The following is a 25,669-nucleotide window of genomic DNA, read 5'->3' as shown; positions in this document are numbered from 1 at the left end:
AGGCTTTCTTTTAAATATAAGCATTTTCTTTAAATTGATGCTGAGATCTCAAAAAATGACTGAGGAAGCTGCTTTACTTTTTTGTCTGTTTTGCAAATAACTTATTTCACAGTTTGCAGTGTTTTGCAATCATTATGAGACTTTTGTTTTTACTGTAGATTTCGAGAGTAAGCATTTTGCTTGTGTTTAAGTTCTATTTTTGTTCTTCATTGACTATCATGGCTACCAAAATCTTTCTAATGTAATCAGCATCATTCCCCCAAATGGCTAATAATCCCCAGAACAAATAATAATTTGCTAATGGCTTTCTGATCTTAAGATGTTAGTTAATTTTAGTTTTGATATTGGTCAAAATAGCCCAGTATATTTTATTTAATTACTTGGAGCCAGTATTTACATTGTGACAGACTTAGCATCCAGTCATAATTCTTGTTTTTTAAAGTAGTTTTAATACAGATTGGGCCGAGGATTTAGTGCAGTGGCACCGTGCCTGCCTCGCAAGTGCAAGGTCCCGAGTTCGATCCCAGGTTCCGGAAAAAAAGTTTTAATACAGATTGAAGAAGTCCAGCAATATAACAATATAAATTTCTTCTTCATTATTGTTCATAGCTTTTGTTCCTTAAGAGAAATTATAAAGACTTTTAGGAAACATTTTCTTGAGAAAATATTTTATAATTAAAAACATACAATTCAACAAAATAGTACATGTTGGAATCATGGTTATTGTTTCTTTAATTTTCTCTAAAATGAGAAAGGGAGGGGGTGAGGGTGAGAGAGAGAGACAATATAAAGGAAAGAGAGACAAATATTTCTCACATCACTTGAATAGTTAAATCTAATGACAAAAGTGAATTTATATCAAAACAAATGCTTCCTTATGTAAGGTTTCCCCACATATTTTTAACACTGGAATTAAAAGAACTTTCCCTTTAATTTCCCCTAAAATATTCTTTTTAAAATTCTTAAATTAAAAAAAGGAAAAGAGCTGGGGATTTAGCTCAGTGGTTCTCCTGCCTGCCTCTCAAGAGAAAGGTCCCGAGTTTGATCCCCAGTACAAAAAAAAAAGGAAAAGAAAAATTCTTAAATTTTAAATGACAGAACATGTAAAATATTAAAACTCTTATAAAATGTTCTTGTAAGATATATATATATACCTTGCATGCAAAATGCAATTCTCTATGCAGTATTACGAGTGCTATCAGTTAACTTACTCCATGTCCAGTGGAGTTGATTTCTTAGACTTAATTCTGTTGCAAGGGTCCCAGTTAAGTTTGGGCTCCCACAGTGTTTGTGGATCCAGGTCATTGGGTACACTGGGATGAGCCAGTGAGGAAGCTAATGAATCTGTTTTGAGACAAGAGTTACAATAATAATTTTTTTGTTTTTAAAGATTGGAAAATGCAAGCCCAGGGGAGATACTTGCTTCCAGTTGCCTATATTGGCAAAGTAAAGGCTGAAGTATCACTAACAGTTCCTTCATGAAAATACCATGACATTCTCACCAACCTTATTGTGGAAAAACATAAGTGCAATGGATTAAATTGTATCAAGTCAGGATGTGATGGAAGAAATGGCAGGAAGCTGTCTGGTGGGAGAAGTCAAGGTGAGGCGGCTGCCTCCAGCACTCAGTTGTGAGCTTGCCTGCTGGCTCAGCCGCTTTTTCTGACTTTTTGATCCCATACTCCCTTACACTCATTTTTTCTTTTTTCATTTTCGGTAGTACTGGAGATTGAACCACTGAGCTGTATCCCCACCCTTTTTCTTCAATTTCTGGCTTAGAAGACAGATCCTCATATTTTCTTCTGCATTTGACCTGTTGTAGTATATTATTTTGGCTAAAATAGGTGAAAAAAATGTCATCTTACACGTTGGTTGTTGGAGAATTTGCACAGCAGTAGAAATGAGCCTTTGCACTGAGCTCTATCCCCAGCCTTTTGTTTATTTTTCATTTTGAGACAGAATCTTGCTAAGTTACCCAAGCTGGGTTCAAATTTATTATCTTTCTGCCTCAGCCTCTCAAAGTGCTGGGATTACAGGCTATACCAGCCACCATGTATGGCTGAGAATAGTTTTTGTATTTTTAAATCATTGGCGGAAAAAAAATGGATTATATTTTGTAATGGAAAAATTATATGAAAATCTGATTTCAGTAATCCCAGCACTCCAGAGGCTGAGGCAAGAGGACTGCAAGGAGTTCAAGGCCAGGCTGGGCTACATAGTGAGACCAAGTCTCAAAAACAAAAAATGACTGGGTTCCTGCCTTTTATCAACTAAGCTAACTTGTGGACTTTAAATATCTTTAAGGGCCTAGAAGAAAAGAAGCAAAACAAACTTAGAGAATGTGATATGGATAACCTTGGGTGGCTTTGACTGTGTCCTGAAGTTGCAGTCTTCTTAAAAGTACAGTTTTTTAGTTTTGATTTTCCTTGTCTCCTTACCTATCTTTATTTCTTCTGCCCTACCTCAGTCAATGGCATAGTTGAGTAGTTGGGTCATAGACCATTGGCCCACAGAGCTTATAATATGTACTGTCCAACTCTTTAGAGAAAAACTTTACTGATCCCTGATCTAAATCATATTCAGAAACAAGAATAGTTTCTTGGATTTCTTTTAATTTTAGATTTTTTGCCCCTAAATGCCATCCATTTGTCTCAAATATGTTCAGAATACTTCGAGCTTCTATTCTGGGTATTACTGCAGTTGATGCTCTGAGATGATTAAACTGCAGGAACCCTATACTTGGAGAAGACAGTGCATACAAACATGAAATAATGTGAGAACTGTTAATAACAAATAATCAACTCAGGTTTTATCTGTCACACTCATTTTGCCAGTCACTGACAGGGACTCTCTGGAACAGTGTGTTCACAGAAAAATTCTGAGGTGGCTCAGGCCCAACAAGAAGGAACTACAGTGGAACAGTTCAGATACCTAGCAGTTAATGTCCCTAGAATACAAACCTGACACATACAATGCACTTGTTTAAAGCTATTATTTCTGTAAATGTAACATACATCAGTTGTTCCTAGTAGTTTTTAGTGGTTATATCTTAGAGATATTACCACACGTTAGATCAACTTCTCGGAACAAATCATTGTATCCATTCAATGCCCAGTGGTCCACATATTAGAGAAAATTATGTCAGCCTCCATTTGTTTCTCAGGATTTTTACTCAGCTTGAAGGAGATGCTGGCTGTTTGCAAATCCCAAAAGCCTACCTTTGATTTGTTATTATTGGGAATGCTGGTACAGCTTGGTGGAAAGAACATGAGCTTGGCCACTAGAAGACATCAGTTTGAGTCACCCAGTATGTAGCCTGGTCTCCCTGCTGATGCCATCCATTTTTCTCCTAATTCTTAGAGTAGTAGAAAATCAAGATTGATTGAAGATAACTTATACTTTCGACAAGAGGACTAGGGTGGTGATTGTGATGATAACTGCAATAGGCAATGATTTCACAGAAAAGAATTACTTCTCTAAACAGTAATTGCATTCTTACAAGATGTGAAACAAACAATAGGCTTTTGTTTAAGGCAGGTATATTCAGACTTTCTTGGGCAAAGTAATTTTAATTTATTTAAATCTCAAGGCAGTTTTTTCTCCTTGTCTTAAACTGCCTCCACTACTGCAGATCACATTCTTGCCATCTTAACTTCAGGAGAACTTAATTAGAATGTGTGAACAACTCTGTGTGGACACTTTTTCAAGTCACCAAACAATATTTCTGGCATTCTCTATTCATGTGTTTACCTATTATATGATTAGCAGTCATGGTTTTGGTGTAGACCATGAAAGACAGAAATTGAAGGCAGTTGGTAATAATTGATACTTAGAAACTCAAAATATAAGAGTTTTGCTCTTTAGTCAAAACTAGACTTGACTATGAATCTGAGACTCTAGTATTAAAATGATATGAAGTGTAATTTTGTTGGTATATTTAAATGTTGAGTTAAAGGAAAACATGCCTTTTTTAATAATGAAATTTTTCTAATGTGAAGGTGTTTATTACTAATTTAGACAGTATATTACATCATTTTATATGCCAGTTATAAAATAGGAAATTGTTAAATCTGTGAGTGAAACTTAGAAATCGTTTTGAGTGATAGTGATATTATTTGTAGCAGGTGTATATAAAGACATAGGAATTTACACTGTAATGTAATGATTACACATATACTGTTCCTCCTTGGTGGCTGTCCTTTTCCTTTAGAACTGCAGTAGATGGCATGAACTTTGATGTTCTGTTCAGCGTGGTATTCCTTGAACTCTAGCATGAGATTTAGGCACATAGAATTATTGTCCCATAGCTCTTTGATGATCCCCCGGGAACTGTCACATGTTTGAGAGCCTTTGTCCTCTGAGAGCTAAAGTGATACACCTAAGATTACAAAGCTGTAAGTAGTGGAACCAGAAAGATCGGAGATGCTAGAGATGACAGGCAACACTGGAGCTAGGCGTAGGTATCTTCTGTCTGTTTCATAAAGTTGTGTCTTCCCAGGAATGTTTACATTTTCAAGTAGATTTGGGTAACCAAATAAATTGTGAAGAAAAAGAAATTAAAGAGTTATTCTGTAGTGGTGGGGCTTTAATCTGATTATTAAGTTATCAGCGAGTTATTTTACCATAACAAATTAACCTTTCCATAGGTTTTGATGTTGAGCAATAATGACAGTCAGCTACTATTTGTTGATCTGAGATTTGCCCTATTCCTATTGGCTATTACAAGTCCTACCCAGGCTTTGGTATAGTGCCTAGTATATAAGATATTTAATGAGTGCTTGTTGAATTAATGAATAGCAGCAGGCATTGTTTAAATGCCCATCTATGCATGGAGTATGCCACTTGCATGCTTTATGTATATTATTTATTTGTCACAACTCTACTAGATAGATGTAAGTATTTTGTAGGTTAGAAAACAAACAGAGAGCTGCCCCAATATATGGGTCAGTGGTGGAGCTCTTGATTGACATGTTTGGCATGCGCTGAGGCCCTGGACTCAATCCCTGGTACTGCAAAAAGAAAGGGAGGGAGGAAGGAAACAGACTAAGAGGTACTAAAATTTGCATAAGCTCCTAAGTGCTGAAATTCAAACCCAGTTTTGGACAATACCAAAGCCATGGTTTTTTTCCCCTTACCACACCAACTCTTGAAAATGTTTCCCTATGTTTTCTGTTTGTCAATTCAGCCATTTCATTCATTTTTTAAAATATTGACTTGTCATCAAACTCTTGAGTAGTAAATCATCCATTTGGATCCCCCAGATCATAAGATGCATTGATGTACTCTGATGACACTGAGGGGAATCGACTTTGTCTAGCTGTGAGAGAGAATCTTTTCTTGGACAGTTACATTTAGAGATCAGGGAGTCAGGATGATATCATTCCATAGCAGTCCTTTTCCAAATCCCATAGTCGTGGCAATCCAGCCAGTAGATAGTGCCTAAGAGTGATGTTTCTAATGTCAGTAGTTGCTATGTTATAGCTGAGAAGAATAGGATATTTATTGCCTCACAATTTAGAACAAGTCCCATGAAATTTTCCTCAAGTTTAACAGCAGTACTCTCTTGCACATATATCATTTTACTTAATCTTTACAACATCCATATGTGGTAAAAGAATGCATAAAAAATTCAAGTTCTGTTTTTGCAGACCAAACACATATAATACGGATCATGAAAGTGACATAGTGCACCAGTGGCTCACATTCAAGAGGCCACAAGAATAGCAAATATGTTCCTAAGGAAAGGTGACGTTTTAGAATGAGAAGTGGTTGTGATTTTAAAAATTTAAATGTAATATAATTATATATTTACATAAAATGGGGAAATAAAGGTAGAAATTTTTAAAAAGTGCAACAGCAAGGGTCAGGAAGGGGAGGTATGGGGCAGGAGCTAGCTGCAGAAGGTTGGGTCAAGGTGCTGTGTTGGCCCTAATATGAGTCAAGGCAGCCCCAGCAGGCAAATTAAAACTCAGCACATTTAAGATGTTATGTGAGTGGCTGGGAATATAGCTTAGTGACACAAGGCCCTGGGTTCAATCCCTAGCACCCCCCCAACCCAAAGGAAACAAAATGAATCAAGATGCTGTATGGATGCCAGTTTGCAGAAAGGGCAGTATTAGGGCTCAACCTACCCCTGAGACTGAACAGGCATTTTTCCATATTACCAGCTGGAGCCAGGTAGTTCAAGCTTTAACTAGTTATGGTAAGTATATACTTCCCTATCCAACTGAGATTAAATTACACCCAGATGAGCCAGGGAAATGGGTATACTTAAAAACTGAAAAAGCATGATGCCCTAGGAATCAACTAAGCCCTAAATGGGTGGAACCTGACCTGGTATTAGTCCTTTAAACTTCAGGGAGTTGCACCTTGAGTCTATGCTCCTGGTAAAGCCTGCTGCTTAACCAGAAGACATGGCATAAAGGGATCTGTGACCCCCTCTCAGATCTAAAGCTGCTCTTCCAAAACTTGAGATGAGCTTTGCCCTGCTCTCTTGGTTGGTCTGTTCACTTATATGGTTTTGATCTTCTCCACTTGTGCTCTTTTATGTCTTACCATGGTTCATATGTTTTGTAACGCATGGGACTCTTATACTCTCCTGGTACTGCTGATCATTGGACGGTGGTGCATCCTTATCAGGCTCGTGTCTTGTTAGTCATAGACACATTAAAATCCAAGTGGCAGTTGCTCAGGATACAGACTGACTGGGGCTTCCCAGAGCATCAACAAACCTTTCTTTGCTAGCAGCTGGAGACTTTTACTCCTCTAGAGGGATCCCCATTCAGCAATAAGCAGTTGCATTGACATCAAGGAGTAGGACTAACATGTTCCAGGAGGAATTTGTTGGCTGGGAAACACGCCGAGAAAGCAGGAGGTGGGTATTCTGTCCTGTTCAGTAGTGTGGGAAAGTAAGGGTTGCATTTTCTCCCACTCAGACCCTGAACCCCAGTAAAGCTGTTTTGGTTACAAATCTTGAAGCTGTTTTTTGAAAGTAATGTTCCACAGGCAACCCTAAGGAACAGGTGCCAGTGACCAAGAGGTGACCCTACTTCATTACGAAGTAAGTCCTCAACTTACAGACGAATTCCATTCCCAGGAAACATTTGTAAATTGGATTTGTGCATGTCCAGCAAAATGAGTCTCATACATTACACCTGTGAAAGTTCGCAACTTGAATGTTTGTAAGTCAGGATTTAGCTGTAATTCCAAAGTCTCCACCCAGTGAAGAGTGATGTCTCGTTCCCATCACATGGTGAGTGTGAAGGAGCGTGTCGTCAGACTCCCTGTGCTGGGCTCTCCCCACCCCTACATGTGTAATGCCTTTCCGTCCTCAACAAGCTGAAGCTTACCCTGCCTCCGAAGTCACAGCTTGGGAGTGACTCCTGGTGGCCTCCTTACTTGTGGCAAATAAATACGTTTGGTTCTGTTTGACTCCTGTGCTTGGTGTACTTTGCTGATTCATTCTCTGCTGGGAGGTGGACCCCTTGCATCTGATGACATTACTAGGCTCCCTAAGGAGAGACTCCTGTTTGTTAGGGCTGAGTGAGCATAGCAGAGAGAAGGCTATCAGGTGTCTCCCGATCCTGGCAAAAAGCCAGGGACTGAGCCTGAGAGCAGATCCTGCCAGAGAGGGGTCTCCACTGAGACCGCACCCCAGCTGAGCTTCCTGTGTTCCCAGTTCTCAGAAGTTGTGAGAGAACAAATGGTTGTGGTTGTATCTGCTGTGTTGGGCTCCTGTTTTCACACAGCTGGGGGTCAGTGATGCTGCCTGCAGGCTGAAATTTTGCCTCTGCCCTTGTCCCTCCGTCCTCTCCTCTCCTCCTGAATGGTCTCCTGCCACACTGGCCCCAATTCTAACTTCTTCCTGGACTGAAAACAGTTTTGACTGAACTCCCAGGCAGTTGATGTTTCTCCCTGCTGTGCGGTTTAGTTCTGTTCTGTTCGGTTCCCACCCTCATTCCAGGCTGGGTCCCACTTGTCATCAGCTCCCTGCATCAGTGTCACCTCAGGAGGCCCTTTCAAATGCCCCATATTGTGACCTCAGCCTTCCCTTATGGCACCTGCTTTACTGTATTATAGCACTGGGCTTCCTTTTCTCCTACATTCTTTAGTAGTTTGTCCTTCTTCTCCTCCAAGATGGCTGTAATTAAATTTAGTAAAGAAAGATTCAGTTATCAAGGGACAAATGAGTCAGCAGTGAGTTTGAACAACTGTGAACTCTGAATGTTTTTCCCATTGTGACTTATTTTATGAGTGTGATGCTGTCCATGCTCAGAGAGGAGCCAGAATATAGAACAGGAAGACCAAATCATAAGTGCCCTGGAACTCATGGACATTATGCTTCAGAAAATAATTATCTCATCAAATTGTAATTCCTAAAGTTGGAATGATTTAAGTTTTATAATTGTTAGATGTAATGGTGTTGTCAGGCAGTTATTATATAGTGCTAGTATTTCATTTTTTAAAAAGATGTGTATGTTTGTTTTTTTTGCAAAGAGATTTTAATGCAATTTTGGCAGCTTAGTGTGTGGTATATTATGATATTTGCACAGAGCAAGTAGACATGACTTAATCATTAATCTGTTGTGATATTTGAGAGTCAAATAAAATTTATCAGGTTAATAATTATAACTTGGCTTTGAAAAGCAGCTATAATTGAATATTATTTTATGTGTATGTCAGCAATTGTACAGCTGAAAACACTAGCTCATGCCTGTGGAAATTCAGAGCCATTGATAAGGAAATGCATTGTTGGTGAACAACATTTTGAATCAAGCTAAGTGGTATAATTTTGCACATTAAAATAGTAATACTAATGGCTTGCTACCTTTAATTTTATTTTGAGATTTTGGAAGTGTTAACGTGGTACAACAAAGATAAATGGTATTGGGAGCAGAAAAAAAAAAAAACAAAAACCCGATTTAGACACTAAGGAATGAGCCGTGTCCCCTCTGGCAACTCAGTTTCTGCCTCCAGATTTCTGTCTTCCCATCTTGAAGGGTCCCTTCTGTGTGGCGATAAATGGTGACATGTCTGTTGTTAGCACACATTCCCTCTCTTATCTTCCTATCATAGGTCAACATTGAACCTGTTGATTTGGTTCTTGTCCAAATCAGTTTGCAGCCAGAATCATGGAAAGAATTAAGTTTGTGAACCAAGGTACCACTGCTATTAAGAGTTATAAAAAACAGGATACAAAGTTGAATGTTTAGTATGATTGTGGCTAGGTTAAATTTGCCATCATGTAAAGTAGACTTCATTGAAATTAAAACTTTCAGCTCTTCAAAAGACAAAGAAATCATTAAGGAAATGAATAAGTAAACTACAGGCTGGGACAAAATATTCACAAAACATTTATCTGCTAAAGGATATAGTTTATCCAGACAGTATAAAGAATTATAATTAACAATAGAAAGATAAGCCTTCCAATTTAAAATTAGGAAGAATTTGAATAGATGCTTCATTAAAGATATACAAATTACTAAATGTATATGAAAAAGATACTTTGCTGGGTTTGGTGGTGCACTCCTAGCACTCGTGAGGCTGAGGCAGGAAGGAGGATCGCTGAGAGGTCAAGGCCAGTCTCAGCTACATAGTAAGTTCAAGACCAGCCTGAACTGCATAACAAGACCTTGACTCAAATACAAAAACAAAAAGAAAAGAAAAAGTTACTTTTAAAAACACATTCATAAAAAAAGACAGAACACATTCATAAACTGGGCATGGTGCCACAGTCCTGTGATCTCCTGAGGCTAAGGCGGAGGATCACCATGAGTTCAGGTCCATCCTGGTCTACATACTCTCTCTCAGAAAACCAAAATCAAAACAAAATAACTCCACATTTATAAATAAAAACTGCTAAGTAGTAGCATTATGCTTCTCCCCCAATTCTATCTCTATCTTATTTTTTTTTTCTTAAATTCTTTTATTGGTACATTTTAGGCATACAACATTGTTACATTTCTCATTGGGAACTTGTACCTTTACATGATGCATCTTGGTTCTTATTTTTTCCCCATTCCTAGCTCTCCCTTCACCCCCTCCATCCTTCCCTATTTACAAAGACTTTATTTCCATTTTTTCCATTTCTCATCATTTTTCCTTTCCCTTCTTTCCTTTCCCCTGCCCCTCCCACTACCCCTACCCCTTTGGACCTTTTCTTCCTATTTTGCATTATTGATTATTCATTCTAATCATTGGTACATTTTAGGTATACAATATAATGACGTTCATCATTGGAAATTTGCACCTTTACATAATCTCTCTTCATTCTTATTTTTCACTCTTGCCCAGCCCTCCCTTCAACTCCTCCATTCCTCCCTATTTACAAAGACTTTGTTTCCATTTTTCCATTTTCTCATATTAATCCCATTCCCTTCTATCCTTTCCCCTAGCCCTCCCCCTTCATTCCCCTTTGCCCCTTTTCTCCCTATTTCACATTACCTATTACACATTTTAGTCCTTATTTACACTTTCAGTTTCTCACACCAGATAAACTATTTGGTATTTATACATGTGTGTCCTGTTTATTTCACTTAAGAGTATCGCCTCAATGTGCATCCACTTAGCTATAAATGTCTCTGATTTCTCATTTTTTATGGCTGAATAGTACTCCATTTTATAAAAAGCCATATTTTCTTTATCCAGTCTCCAGTTAATGGGCATTTGGGCTGTTTTCAAGTTTTAGCTATCACAAACTGTGCTGCTATGAACATGGGCGCACATATATCACTGTGGTATGATTCTTTTAATTCTTTGGGGAAGATCCCCAGCAGTGGAATAGTGGGGTCAAATGGGACTTCCAGACCTAGTTCTTTGAGGTATCTTTATATAGAAGACCCCAAGAACTCCACCAAAAGTCTTCTAGACTTAATAACCAAATTCAGTCAAGTAGCTGGTTACAAGGTCAGCACACAAAAATCAATAGCTTTCCTCTACATGAATGACAGACTGAGAGAGAAATAGGGCAAATTATTCCTTTCACAATAGCATCCAAAAAACTGAAATACCTAGGAATCAACCTAACAAAAGAAATCAAAGACCTCGTCTCTGAAAACTATAGCACTCTGAAAAGAGAGATTGAAGATGATATCAGAAAATGGACAGACATCCCCTGCTCCTGGGTAGGAAGGACTAATAGAGTGAAAATGGCCATACTTCCAAAACTGCTGTATCGATTCAACGCAATTCCAGTTGAGATCCCAGCAGCGTACTTCACAGACCTTGAGAAAACAATCCAAAAATTCATTTGGAACAAGAAGAGACCCAGAATAGCAAAAGCAATTCTAGGTAACAGAGACATGGCAGGGGGTATCACAATCCCCAACCTGCAACTCTACTACAAAGCTACTGTGATAAAAACAGCATGGTACTGGCAAAGAAACAGACTTGAGGACCAGTGGAACAGATTAGAAGATGCAGAAACCACGCCAGACACACTCAGCCATCTCATCTTCAATAAAGGAGCCAAACACCCTCACTGGAGGAAAGATAGCCTCTTTAATAAATGGTGCTGGAAAAATTGGGTTTCAACTTGCCAAAGATTAAAACTAGACCTATATCTCTCGCCATACACTAAACTAAAATCAAAATGGATTAAAGATCTAAATATCAAAATAGAAATGCTGAACCAGTTGGAACAGAGGTTAGGTAGAACTCTTGAAGACATCGGTGTAGGAAAAGATTTTATGAACAAAACCTCAGTTGCCCGTGAACTAGCACAAACAATCAACAAGTGGGATCTCTTCTTATTAAAAAGCTTCTGCACAGCAAGAGAAACCACCAGCAGTATGAAGAGACAACCCACAATGTGGGAAAAAATCACCTGCTCTTCCTCAGACAAAGGTCTACTATCTCAAATCTATAAAGAACTTAAAAAAATCAGACCTCCCAAATTTAAAGACCCAATCCAAAAATGAGCATCTGAAATGAACAGACGTTTCTCAGACAAAGAAGTAGAAATAGCAAATAAATACATGAAAAAATGTTCAAGATCACTGGTCATTCGAGAGATGCAAATGAAAACAACGCTGAGATTCCACTTCACTCCAGAAAGAATGGCTGCTATCATGAAATCAACCAATAACAAATGCTGGCAGGACTGTGGGGAAAGAGGAACCCTGCTCCACTGCTGGTGGGAGTGTACACTGGTGCAAGCACTGTGGAAATCAGTATGGAGATACCTCTACCTTATATTTTTAAAAATTGTGTAATTGTGCTTTTCTAACTTTCTGTGAGTCTGTATAATTTTATAATCAGAAAAGCAAAATCTCTAAATTCATTCAGAAAGAGCTACTAGAAGGAAGAGCTACTGGCAGTCTTACCATTAGTTATTTGATTTCTTGATGATAGCCATTCTTTCTGGAGTAGGATGTTGATTTGATTTGGATTGCTCTAATGCCCAGAGAAGTTGAAGATTTTTTCAGGCATATATTCATTCAGGGACCAACCTTGCCTGTCTTCCCTTTCATTAGTGATTATCATGGTCCTTCATCTCTTCTTTCATTGGTGTTTTTCAATTTTTATTTTATATTAATACACTTTTTGCAGTACATAATGAGTACATTCCTTGTGGGGAATATACAAGTACATTAAAAAAATCTCAATTTGTTTTTCATCTCTTTCCCCTCCTTCCCTCCATTTCTTAGTCTCCTTCCCATTTTCAAAAGACCATCTCCCTATTTCCTATTATCTGTCTCTTATTTTAATCCTTATTTGTATTTTGAGTTGCTCATAAAAGAGAAAATGTATGACATTTAAGCTTGTGTGTCTGATTTATTTAACTTGATTCTGTGGTCTTAAGGCGCATCTATTTGCCAACAAGTGACTCAAGTTTATCTTTCTTTATGGTAGGATGGTACTCCAATATGTTTAAATACCACATTTTCATTATCTATGCATCTGTTGATGGACATAAAAGCTGCTTCCAAGATTTAGCTATTATGAATTGTCCTGGTATAAACATGAGCATGCATGTATCACTGTAATGTGATGCCTTTAACTCTTTCAAGAAGATACTAGGGGGGGAATAGCTGAGTCAAATGAAATTTCTAGTTTTAGTTTTCTGAGTAGTCCCCATACTGATTTCCGTGGTTGTATTAGTTTGTGTTCTTACCAACAGTATAGAAGGGTTCCTTTTTCCCTTCAGCCTCACTATCATTTGTTACTTGATTTCTGGATGATAACCATCCTTTCTGGCGTAAGATGGAATCTCGGTGTTTTAATTTGCATTGCTGTAATGGCCAGAGATGTTGAACATTTTTTCATGTATTTATTTCATGTATTTCATATTTTATTTTCTTCTGAGAAATGTCTGTTCATTTCCTTTGCCTATGTTTTCATTGGGTTTTTATTTTGGGAGGGTCTAATTTATTTGTGTTCCCTATATATTCGAGATATTAGTTCTCTGATTGTTAGGTTGTCTCTTCACTGTTTCCTTTGCCGTGCAGAAGCTTTTTAATTTCATATCCCATTTTTAATTCTTGATGTTATTTTTTATCAGCTGGGGTTCTGTTCAGAAAGTCCTTGCCTGTGCCTAGATCAAGAGTTTTACCTATTTATCTTCCAGCAGATTGTTTCTTTTTTAACATTTAGGTCATTGATTCATTTTTATTTTATTTCAGTATACAGTGAATGATATGGGTCTAGTGGTTCACTTTTCTGCATGTGGATAGCCAGTTTTACCAACACTATTCATTAAAGAGCCGTCTTTCCTCCATGTATATTTTTGGCCCCTTTGTCAAAGATCAGATAGCTGAGGGCCAGGGTTTAGCTCAGTGGTTTTGCCGCCTGCTGCGCAAGCGCAAGGACCTGAGTTCGATACCCAGTACCAAAAAAACCCAAAAAAGATCAGATAGCTGAATATGCCTGGGTTGTTTCTGCATCTTCTATTCTGTTCCATTATCCATTTATCTGTTTTTGTGTCAGTATCATGCTGTTTTTATCACTGTAGCTCCATAGTGTTACTTGAAACCTGGGACTGTAATGCTTCCTGGTTTGACCTTGTTACCCAGGATTGCTTTTGCTATTCTGGGTCTCTTCTGGTTCCATATGAATTTTAGAATTCTTTTCTAGTTCTGTGAGGAATGTTATTGGTATTTTGATTGGGATTGCATTAAATCTATGTATCATTTTTAGAAGTATGGCCATTTTGAAAATACTATTTCTGCCTATCCAGGAACAGGGGATATCTTTCCATTTTCTGATACCTCTTCAATCTCCTTTTTCATAGTATTGTAGTTTTCATTGTAGAGATCTTTCACTTCCTAAGTATTTAAATTGTATTGATGCTGTTGTGAATGATACTGTTTTCCTAGTTTCTTTCTCAGTGAATTCATTATTGACGGAAGAGGAACACTATTGATTTTGTTAATTTTGTTGATTTTTTTTTCACCTCCATTGCTGAATTTGTTTATTACCATAATTCTGGGAGGATTGGCATGATTCTGGTGGGATGTCTTTTGGTGGATGTTTTGTGTTTGTATAGAGGAACATGTCATCTGCAAATAATGGTAATTTGACTTCTTCCTATGAACTCAGGACTTTGCACTTGCAAGGCAAGCGTGGTGCCACTGAGCTAAATCTCTGGCTGTTTTTTTTGGGGGGGGTACCAGGGATCATTTTTTTCTCTTGCCTGATTGCTAATGTTTCAAGTTTCTATTGAGTAGAAGTGCTGATAGTGGTCATCCTGGTTTTGTTTCTGATTTTAGAGGGAGAGCTTTTAGTTTGTCCCCGTTTACTATAATGTTGGCAGTAGGTTTGTCATAAGTGGCTTTTTTCAGATTGAGAAAAGATCCTTCAGGGTTTATTTTCTTCAGGGTTTTTATCCTGAATGGATGTTGAATTTTGTCAGAGGCTTTTTTGTGTGTATGTATGTATTGAAATGATTGGGGTTTTTTTTTTCCTTGCTTCTGTTTCTATAATGTATTACATTTGTTGATTTGCATATGTTGAACCATCCTTGCATTCCGAGGATAACACCTACTTAGTCATGATATATGATCTTTTGGATGATGTGTTAAATTCTGTTTCCCAGTGTCTTCTTTTGGATTTTTTGCATCAATGTTCATTGAAGAGATCGGCCTGTACTCTTTTCTGGTTGGATCTTTGTCTGGTTTTGGAATTAGGGTAATGCTGGTTTCCAGGAATGACTTTGGGAGTACTCCTTCCCTTTCCGTGTCATGAAAGAGTTTGAGGGGTATTGGCATTAGATTATTCCATAAATTTTTGTAGAATTCAGCAGTGAACCCATTAGGACCTGTGCTTTTTCTTAGATGGTACAATTTTTATTATTCCTTCAATTTCATTGCCTGTATTGGATTATTTAGAGTTTTAAAGTCTTCTTTGTTGAGTTTTGGTAATTCATATATTTCTAAGAATCTATCCATTTCTTCTGAATTCTCCCAGTTTATTGGAGTACAAATTTTTGGAGTCATTGCTAATAATCTTCTGGATTTTGGCAGTGTCTATTTTGGTTTCACCTTTTTCATTTCTAATTGCATTGATTTTGATCTTTCTTTTGTTGGTAAAATTAGCTAAGGATTTGTCTATTTTGTTTATTCTTTCAAAGAATCAGCACTTCTATTCATTAATCCTTTGTATTTTTTTATTTCCAGTTTCATTAATTTCTGCCCTGATCTTTATAATAACTTTCCTTGAACTAGCTTTGAATTTGTATTGTTTTTCTAGTATCTTGAGGTACATCATGAGGTTATTTATTTGAGCACTCTCTGCTTTTGTGGTGTAGGTATTCACAGCTATATACTTCTTAAGACTGCTTTCATTGTGTCAAATAATTCTGCTATGCTTTACTGCAATTGTTTGAGTCTAGGAATTAATTTCATCCTTGATTTTTTCTGTGAATTTTTGTCTGTTTCCATAATTTATGTGGTTTCTTTTGCTGTTGATTTCTAGTTTCATTGCTCTGTGATCTAATATGCATTATATAATTTTGACTCTTTTGCATTTATTTAAGTATATGTTATTAGGTAGTATGTGGCCTATTTGGAGAAAATTCTGTGTGTTGCTGAAGAGAGTATGTATTCTGTTGTTGTTGGGTAAAACACTATAGATACCTATTAAGTCCATTTGTTCAAATGTTTGGTTCAATTCTGGTATTTCTTTGTTGAATTTTTGACTAGTTGATCTGTCTGTTGCAGTGAGGTATTGAGAGTCCTCGCTCTAATTGTGTTGATGTTTAACTGATTGTTTATGTCCAGTAGTGTTTGTTTTATGAAGTTGGGTGTGCTGGAAGTTGGTGTATATGTGTTTATAATTGTTCTGTCTTCCAGTTGAATTGTTTGCTTGTTCAATGTGTAGTGACCTTGGTCTCTTCTTGGCTTGAAGTTCACTTTGTTTGAAAACAGGATTACTCTTCCTGCTTGTTTTGTGTTTCCTGTTGCATGGCATATTGTTTTCCATTCTGTGATATTTAGTTTATTAATTTCTTTTGGGGTTAAATGTGTTTTTTGTGTACATCAAACTGTTGGATTTAGTTTCTTGATCCATTTTGTCAATCTATCTTTTGGCTGGGGAATTGGAACTATTCACATTGAGAGTTACTACTGAAAGATACTGACTTACTCTTGTCATTGAATTGTTTTCCTGTTATTATTCCCTTTCTTTCCTTTCTACTTTAATTGTTCACCTTGCCTGCAGTATCTGTTCTATTAGACCTTTTGGCATTGTTAGTTTCATTGTCTCTTTCTAGGATATCCTTACGAATTAAGATCCCGAAAACAAACAAAAGACATTTGAGGGCCAGGGATTTAATGCTCAGTGGTTCCACCGTCTGCCTCACAAGCACAAAGTCCTGAGTTTGATCCCCAGTACCAAAAGCAAAAACAAAAACAAACAAACAAAAGATATATCAGTCTGAGTTGGAAGTTGTTTCAGTGAAGTTGTAGTAAAGCACTTCACTCCAAGCTCTTATGTCCTTTAAGGTTTGTGTTGAGAAGTCTCCTCTAATTCTAATTTGTTTACCTTTATAAATGATTCATTACTCTTTTCTGACAGCTTTTAAGATTTTACTTTTGTGTTGGACTTCTGGAATTTTAACTGTGATATGTTGTGGAAAGGCTCTTTACTGAGTGTGGCTATTTGAGGTTCTGTATGCCTAATTTATCTGTATGTTAAATTCCCCACATTTGGTAAGTTTTCTGCAAACAGGTTTTTTATGCCATTTGTACTGTCTTTTGATTTTTTACTAATTGCAGTTAATCTTAGATTAGTTTTGTTGGATCAACTAGTACCTGTTATATCCAGTTTTCATGTTCTCTTACTGTTTTTAAGGCATCTCTGAATAATTGGTCTCCAGCAGCAGCCCTATCTTCTAGTTCTGATACTCTGTCCTCACTTTGGTTGCTTCTACTGTCCAAATTTTCAGTAGAATTTTAATCTCCTGAATTTCTGTTTGGTACTTTTTCATGGATTCTAATTCTTCTTCTTTCTTCTTTCTTCTTTCTTCTTCTTATTCTTTCTTCTTCTTCTTCTTGGAATTGAACTCAGGACCTTGCGCTTGGCGGACAGCCCCGGTGCCACTGAGCTACATCCCCGGCTCCACCATGGACTCTAATTCTTTGCTAACCTGGCTGTTCATGTTTTGTATAATTTTGTTTAACTCAGCTAGCTTTTGATTAGTGTCTGCTGTAAACTTGCAGATCATTTTCTTTATTAAATCTATCATCATTTAGTTATATCTTCTTTGAGTTCTCTGAGCACTTTATTGATCTGGGTTTTTTAATCTCCTCTGCTATCCTTTTGAATAATTTGCTCCGTGGCTGCCCCCCATTCCCCATGCCACAGGGATCAGCTTTGGGGAAATTGGAGGTATTGTGTTTTGGAGGTATTGTGTTGCCTTGTCTTCTCATGTTTCTATTGTTTGTTTGTTTTCTATGTAGGAGCCTGCGGGTTGATTATAGTGGAAGACTTTATTTGCTAGCATGGAGACCTCTTTAGTTGGTGTCTGCTTTAGCAGTCTGGCTGTGGCTTTTGCTTCAAGATCCAGTTACCTCCATTTATTTGGTTTGGGATGCTACTGTGTATTTCACTACATACCTCATTCTCCAGCAATGGGGCACAGTATTGTTAATGAAACAAAGGCAATCTGGGGTCAGGGATTTAGCTCAGTGGTTCTGCCGCCTGCCTTGAAAGCGCAAGGACCCGAGTTTGATCCCCGGTACCAACAAAAAAAACAAAGGCAATCCAGATATTGGCATACAGAGAAAACCAATTAATAGCATCAACTATGCCACCTTGGCAATAACAATAAAATCAGCAACAGTAATAATTGGACAAAATGGATATGGACATACCCTAAGAATCTGTTATATACTACCCTTAATTGTAGGAAAAAGATATGTAATTATAGTATAAATACTAAGACAAACCAAATATTGACATACAGTAAATATCTACTAAATGTAACAACTATCCTTTCACTTAACTATAGAGCTTATATAACTATGTCTAAAGCGCAATGGTTCTGCTAGTAAAGATAAAGGAGGTAGAGAACTGGAGAATGAAAAGGTAGAATTTGAACATTGAGTCAATGGAATATGAGAATAAGGTGAGAAAAGTGAGACGATCCTATTGAAGAGCAAAAGGAAATTAATAGTATTAAACAAAAATGAAAAGAAAGACTGTAGAAAAAAACCAGAATAAAGGAAAAAAGAAAAATTTAAAAAGAACAAAAAGGCCTGGGGATTTAGCTCAGTGGTTCTGGTGCCTGCCTTGTAAGCTCAAGGTCCCATGTTCGATCCCTGGAACCAGAAAAAAAAACAAAAACAAAAGCAAAACATCCCCAAGCCCCCAAAAGTAATGAAAGACAAAGAAGAAAAAAATTGAATGAAAAGAATCCTCTGTCTTTTTGAATGAGTGGTTTGGGTTTTTTTCCCTCCAGGATCTGCAGTTTTGAAATCCAGCAAGTCACTATTTTCTTCATCTAGCTTTATGGCCTTTGGTTTTGTGAGGTGCCCCCCCCGACCCCTCTGTCCTTACACTGCAGAGTGTGACAACTGTCCAAGCCTTGGCATTGTCCTTGCTCACTTGGCAGAAGGGAAAAGCAATCAGACCGCTGGTCTCTGCTTGCCATAGGCAGTGGGCTGGGGGTTCAAGCAGACTGCTGGTCTTAATGACAGCACTTTCAGATCCAGCTGCCTCCGGAAGCCACACTTACCAGGCCCTTCTTCTCCCCACAAATATCGGGTTGTGTGTCCTTCTCAGCCTGAGCATACATTTCTCAGGAGGCCTATGTCTAGCCTATACCCTCTCTACAGCTGTCTCCAGTGGCTGTCTCTCACCGTCAATGTGGGAGGATAACACTGGGAAACCATGAAGTGGAATTGTTTCTCTAGTCACATACCTCCTACATTTATTGTGTACTTCACTTCAAAACACAGTAGATGGTTCCCATGTCAGCAGCATTGACATCTCCTGGAGACCTTTTAAAAATGTGAATTTTCAAATTTCACCCCAGACCTACTGAATTTGAGCCTGTGGACTGAATTTTAACAAACCCTCCAGGTGATTCTCTTGTATGCCAAAGTTTGAGAACCACTGATCTACAATTCAGTTGCTCACCCATTACCTGGCATCGGTATCAACCTCAAACATTATGAACAACAAATCAGCACTCAGTCCCTTCAGATTTAGTTGGCGTGTGGCAGGCCAGTAGGCTTTTATGTTTGTTTTGGTTTGTTTTGATTTGTTTTTTGAGACAGGGTCTCACTATGCAGTTTAGGCTTGCCTGAACTCTCATTATGTGGCACAAGCTGGCCTCAAACTTGCAGTGATCCTTCTGCCTCAGCCTCCCCAGGTGCTAGAATTACAAATGTGTACCACCACACCTAGCTATATAGGCATTTTTAAAGTTACCCAGGTAATGGGTAAGGTTGCTAAGGGTTGCTGAACCAGGATATAAATCTGAGACCAGTTCTAAGACTCATGCGGCTTGTTATCTTTTTTTTTTTGTACCAGGAATCAAACACAGGGTCTTGCACTTGTCAGGCAGGCACTGTGCCACTGAGCCACATCCCCGGCCCTCACAGCTGATTATCTCAAAGAGAAGATTCTCACATGCATACCATGTATAGTATGTTTATAAGCTCATATAAGTTTTATAACAGCAATTACCCAGCGAATTAAATTGTTACCCTGGGTTTGAATATAAACTCATTTTATTCTTCTATATTTGAGATTTTGTGTACTCCATGTTATCCTTAACATTCATTCATTCAGCAACTATTTATTGAGTTTATGCTTGGTTTACAGAAGCAAACCAAATAGAAAAATCTCTGCTCAAAGAACCCACATTCTGTTTTTTTGGACTTAGCTAGTACTACTCACTTTACAGAATTTCAGTGGGCAGTATATTTCTTTGTAATTCTAAAAAAAAAAAAAAGTATATTTATAGACATCATATCTTTTTTTTTTTTTTTTGTACCGGGGATCAAACTCAGGTCCTTGCGCTGCGAGGCAGGTGCCGGCACCACTGAGCTAAATCCCCGGCCCTAGACATCATATCTTAAATAATCATTATATTTGTATATTTGTTGTGCTGTAGTACTGTCATACAGAATTACTTGCCTTGTATTTGTTAAATTTTATCTTAGTCATTAAATCCTTTTTTCTGGATAACCTTTTCCACTCATCTATTTAATCATTTATATATATATATATATATATTAATAGCAGCATTAAGACTAGAAACTGTCTAAGCCATGGACATAATCCTGAAATTTGAATAAGAAATATAAATTCAGATTATGGTTCAACCAAAAAAGTTTGTTGCTTTTGATTAACTCAATGAAATTTTACAGTTCTGCAAAGTATGATTATATAATAGTGATAATAATAATAACAAGTCCATAGAGATGTGTAAGGAATATATAAGATACTGCATATGGAAGGTTTTAATACACTATAATATACTCCTCAGCTATTAGTTACCTGATCTTTTTTAGTTTAAGATAATTTATTTTCATGGTTTTTATGTATATATAATATATAAGGATAAAAAATTGCCATGAATTATTAAGTGCGAAGAAACAAACTCAGAGATTGTCATTTTGATAAAGTGTTAAGAGATTTTAATGAAGAATAAAAATATTGCTAGACTGTCATATAAGGAATATTCTGTAATTGACAATGGTGTGAACAAAAATGCTGATAAATCATTTTTCAGTACAGTATTGGTTTTGGCAACCTTTTCTTATTGAAGAGATAGAGACTATCAAGAATAGTACTGGGCTGGGGATTTAGCTCAGTGGCACCGTGCCTTCCTCACAAGTGCAAGGTCCTTAGTTTGATCCCTGGTGCCAAAAAAAAAAAAAAAAAAAAAAAGAATAGTTCTTTTCAGGACTATTCACGCAAATGAACTGCCCAGTGCTCTGATGAAAACATATTCATTATATGTAAACTTAATGGGGCTGCAGCTAACACCATGTGCTGTATGACCCTTAGTAGATCAAGGATTCTTTTATAGATATATGTTACAGTTACCTAGAAAAATTGACTTTACTATTTGAGCTTGATTATTTACCTTTTTGAAAAAGTTACCTGATGACTTAATTCAAGTGTTCTTATCTCATGTCAGTCTTAATTCCCAGGTTACATCACACTCAGGGACTCTGCATGACTAATATATGGAACAGCAGAAATGACTTCATGGAAACATGGCCCTTGCTAGGAAATAACCACAAGAGCTCCACAATCAGCCCGTACCTCCTTGAGACACACACAGTCCATGCTTCATCCACCTTTAAAACAACATTAAGAGACCTTTTTTTTTTGGTACCGGGGATGGAACTCAGGACCTTGTGCTTGTGAGGCAGGTAGAGGAACCACTGAGCTAAATCCCTGACCCAAAAGTCTTTTTTGTTTTTTTGGTTTTTTTGGTACCGGGATCGAACTCAAGTTCTTTGGAACCACTGAGCTAAATCCCCAGCCCGAGACCTTATTTTTTAGAACAGATTTAGATTCAGAGCAAAACTGAGTGGAAAGAATAGGGATTTCTCTTTCGCGCACCCCCAGCTCTTCCCACTCATATGTATAGCCTCACACATCATTGTTTTCAGCGGACAGATACCTGCTATGTGCAGAACAGTGTGCTGGGGTTCAGGAACCTAATAAGTAATTGATATCTTGGGAGTGAGAGAAAAAGAAGACTGGTCACTTGAAATTTCTATGCAAAGTCTGGTAAAGAAATAAGAGATTGAGCTAAGGGTGGTTGAAAAGTTATAAGTAGAGTATTCCAGAATAAATGTAATGAAGTTACTCTTTTTCAGTAATAGAGCTTTCAAGGCCAGATAAATTAATGTGTTTTCTTTCCTCTGTGACACCACTATCTTTACTGTACAAGTGCATTTGGTTAGAATGTCAGTGCAGTGGGAACAGGCATTTGTCTGCCCTGAACTTCTCCATCCCCAGTACCAAGAAGAGCACCCAGCATGGAGTCAGGGCCTAATGTATGCTTGTACAACAGTGGATTATATCTTAGTTCAGGAAGTTTTGTTTTTTTAATGAAGCACATATTCCACGGGAAATACTCTGACACATCCTAGTCTTGGGAATGAAAGGATAGGGCAAGGCCCAGTGTTGCTTGTCACCAAGCTCACCTTGGCAGACCTGGGCAACAATCGTGCTTTGAGTACAGAAGGTAGCTGCCAGTTGGCTGGGGTGTTCCCAGACTTCTGGCAACCTTCTTCACCTAGTTTGACCACTGAGTGCTTCCTGATAGAAGGTTCTTCCTTCTTCCCCTGGGGGCCAGTATACTTAATTTCAGTTGCATAAGGTAGCAAACTGACAAGTTAGACTCAGAACTTTTAATTCCTTTCTTCAACCACCAGTCTTTATTTAACAACCTCCATCTTTCCTCTTATATGGTAACATGGATTCCCTCCTTACCCCTGAACCCCCGTAAAAGCTGCATCTTAACCATGTTTCTGATATTTGATTGTATTACAGAGTCACAAAAATGTAGTGGCTTATTTAGATTATTTTCCTTCTGCTTCAGAACACAGTGGTTTCATTTTACACTTACCAAAAGCAAACAGTCACTCCTGCAAAGAGATAGGTAAGGTTTCTTAGCCATTTAATGAGATGTGCCATCAGTCCATTCCTACAAACCTCTACCAGTCCTTTCTTCCTTCTTTTCTGCTCCCACTCCTACTAGTGCTCTGTGTTGAGTCTTACCCTCAGCATCCTGGTTGCTCCCTGCCCCAAACCTGGCCTGCAGTTTCTACCAGAGTCCTGATCATTCCACAGTATAGGTCTGGTCATGCTTATCTGCGCGGGACTAGGAAAGACTGGTGGTGGCCTTTCAGCAGCTCCCTCAGCCCTTCTGGAGCACTGGTGGCCCTCTGGACTAGGCTTCTCTTTTCAGTTTCCTCCCCTCTCCAGCACTTTGACCCAGACACTTGTAATTCCTAGAAAGTACCATGTTCCCTTTCACCTCCAAATCTTCACACTTGCTGACCTTATTGTAGAACATTCTTCTTCTCTCTTTCCTTGCTTAATGCAAGCCATCTTCTGCCTTAATGGGGCCATTGCTGTGTTGGGGAGTCTCCACTCAGGTAGTGTCAGTGCACATCTGTAATGCGACACCTTTAAGGAATCTCAACCTGAGAAAACACAGACTAGGAAAATTCATATGTGAGATTATTTGGAAGGAAAAGAAATTTTGGGCAAATTTTATGATAATTTTGAAATGTGCTAATTGTTTTGTTTTGAGGATGTGTACAGTGGAACCCAGAATTGAAATTTCCAATTTATAATCTGATATTTGAGTGAATATTATGTTGTCCTTCTACCACATCATTAAAGTATTCCATGTCCTCCACTTGTGCTTGTGGGACATCCCACAGACACGCTGACTGAAATGTACTAACTTTCTTATCTTGACTGACTTCATGTGACTCAAATAGCAATTTCCCCATGACCTCACCTATAAAAATAAGTGTGCTATTATGTTTTCAGAACACCAAGCTTTGAGAAGCAGCAAGCTGCTCTTTGTTTTTGCTCCCGTGGCCACTAGCTTGGAAATGGCATGGACTGGGGACTGGAGGAGCAGAGGGAAGGGGTAAGGGAAGTGCTCCAGTTATGAATTAGAAATAGCCTCACTGAAGTTAAGAAAAGTACACCAATAATACTTGAAGGTTAAGCTGAAACTTTTATAATACAGTGATAATTTAAGATTAATTGTAATCAGCCAGGCAGAGTGGCACACACCTGTCTGTAGTCCTGCACCCTGGGAGGCTGAGGCAGGAGGATTGCAAGTTCAAGCCCAGCCCAGGCAACTCTCTGATTTAGCAAGACCCTGTCTCAAAATAAAAAAGAAAAAAGGGTTAGGGATATATCTCACTACAAAGGCCCTGAGTTCAATCCCTAACACTACAAAAAAAAGAAAAAAAAAGAAACAGTAATTGTAATCCACTGAATATTAAACATTCAGAATTGAATTATGCCAAGACACTTCAATATATTTTCCAGCCACATTTACTTTTGGGAATCAATTCTAATATGATGGTTCAAAACTAAATGCTTTATGTACACAAAGATATTCCTCTATAATATTCAATAGGTAAATTCTTTTACCTTTATGAAAATTACTTATCTACAAAATGAGGCATTTAGGAAATATTTTATCATGTAATATTAAATTTTATTTTGTTTTTTATTTTTTTGAGACAGAGTCTTGCTATGTATAGTAGTTCAGGCTGGCCTTAAAGTCACTGTGTAGCCCAGGCTGGTCTTGAACTCTTGGTGATCCTCCTGCTTCAGCCTTCGGAGTGTTGGAATTACAGGTGTGTGCCACCATACCCACCTGTATTTTATTTTTTCTGGTTCTACTCCATTGGTAATATTGGTTGGGTTTCCCTCATGATTTCTTTTTCCCCTCCCAAAAATTGGTATTTAAAGCAATAAAGGTCAAACCTGACTTCCCCTATCCAATTTCATAAGCAAGAAATACATCGTGTAGTTTTAAAAAAATTCTCATGGCACATGAAGATATAGAGATGAGGTAATCTAATGTACTGTGTTAGATAATCTTTTTTTTTTTTTTGACACTGGGGATCGAACTCAGGTCCTTGCGCTTGCGAGGCAGGCAGCAGAACCACTGAGCTAAATCCCCAGCCCTAGATAATCTTTTTTAAAATCAGTTACCTCAAAATCTCACAGTTACATTTTATGTAGAAATTGCACTTTAATCATAAATCAGAAATGTGTGTTTTTGTTTTGTTTTGTTTTTGAGACAGGGTCTCACTTTGTAATCTAGGCTGGCCTTGAACTCACTATGTAGCCCAGGCTGGCCTTGAACTTGTGGCAATCCTTCTGCCTCAGCCTCCTGAGTGCTGGGATTATAGGTGTGCACTACCACTCCTGACTTATTAAAATTTTTATTTTTAATATTTAAAAATATTAAACCTGGCTGGGCATGGTGGTTCATGCGTGTAATCTCAGCACTCAAGAGGCTGAGGCAGGAGGATCAGCATGAGTTTGAGACCAGCCTGGGCTACATAGTTCAAGGTCAGCTTGAACTACATAGCAAGACCCTGGCTTAAATATATCTATCAATAGATATAGATAGATATAGATATAGATAAATAGATATGATTTACTATCAGTGACTATAGACTAAAATTCAAAACTGTAGTGTAACAAAATTTAGTGT

The 25,669-nt window shown here is 37.8% G+C and overlaps 1 protein-coding gene and 1 long non-coding RNA gene across 3 annotated transcripts in view; both read left to right on the top strand.

The window, feature by feature from the left end:
* Nsmce2 (NSE2 SUMO ligase component of SMC5/6 complex) overlaps positions 1-25,669 on the top strand; it is a 251,778-nt gene that overhangs the window by 87,734 nt on the left and 138,375 nt on the right. The window lies entirely within an intron of this gene.
* LOC147830259 (uncharacterized) overlaps positions 2,335-25,669 on the top strand; it is a 29,887-nt gene continuing 6,552 nt past the window's right edge. Inside the window, exon 1 of the long non-coding RNA XR_015440201.1 lies at positions 2,335-24,076. This is a non-coding gene — a long non-coding RNA (uncharacterized LOC147830259). The remainder of the gene's footprint in view (positions 24,077-25,669) is intronic.

Source organism: Heterocephalus glaber, unplaced genomic scaffold (genome assembly GCF_053883595.1).
Source record: "Heterocephalus glaber isolate CG9 unplaced genomic scaffold, H.glaber_assembly_v1.0 deba00000281, whole genome shotgun sequence".
Taxonomy (NCBI): domain Eukaryota; kingdom Metazoa; phylum Chordata; class Mammalia; order Rodentia; family Bathyergidae; genus Heterocephalus; species Heterocephalus glaber.
Note: the sequence above shows the minus strand (reverse complement) of the source record. Positions and strands in the feature narration are given on the sequence as shown.